Source organism: Lactuca virosa, chromosome 3 (genome assembly GCF_052849685.1).
Source record: "Lactuca virosa cultivar CGN04683 chromosome 3, Lactuca_virosa_CGN04683_v6, whole genome shotgun sequence".
Lineage (NCBI taxonomy): Eukaryota > Viridiplantae > Streptophyta > Magnoliopsida > Asterales > Asteraceae > Lactuca > Lactuca virosa.
The window spans coordinates 424,929,873-424,930,444 of NC_136428.1; the positions used below are offsets into that span (position 1 = coordinate 424,929,873).

The following is a 572-nucleotide window of genomic DNA, read 5'->3' on the forward strand; positions in this document are numbered from 1 at the left end:
TTTTCATTCTCCTGTCCATTATATCCAGCATGGCCATTACAGCAGCCATGTCTACAGAATTTCCACCCCCGCTTCCTTTAACTCCCTCATTTCTTGGATTGTGGTACTCACGAGAATGCTTTGCAAATTCTTCAACTAACTCCTTAACTTCCCCCAGATTTTTCTTAGTAAGTGGTCCTTGAGAATCAAGGAGTTGCCTTGTCATGACATTAACACCATCATAAAATATTGACACTTCTTGTTGTATATTGAGGTCATTTTGAGGACAATTTCTCAACAATCCCTTATAGCGCTCCCATGCCTCATAAAGTGACTCGCCCGAATTTTGCTCAAAATTTGCTATTGCCTTTTTGAGTTTAGCTATCTTGGAAGGTGGACAAAATGATCTAAAAATTGTTCGTGCATTTGGGCCCAAGTAGTGATTGCACCGAGTGGTAGTGCCTTTAGCCAGTCTTTAGCAGCTCCTTTAAAAGTGACTGGTAGCATCCTCAACAAGACTGTCTCTCTTGGAACATTTAGGATATTGAAATAATCTGCTATGTCATTTACTTCATCCAAATGCTTGTAAGCAT

At 40.0% G+C, this 572-nt stretch overlaps 1 non-coding gene across 1 annotated transcript; it reads left to right on the plus strand.

Annotated features, from left to right (window-relative positions):
* Positions 1-251: 251 nt before the first annotated feature.
* On the plus strand, positions 252-358 carry LOC145168190 (small nucleolar RNA R71). The gene has a single exon (XR_013741761.1). It is a non-coding gene; the product is annotated as a small nucleolar RNA R71 (small nucleolar RNA).
* Positions 359-572: the final 214 nt, after the last annotated feature.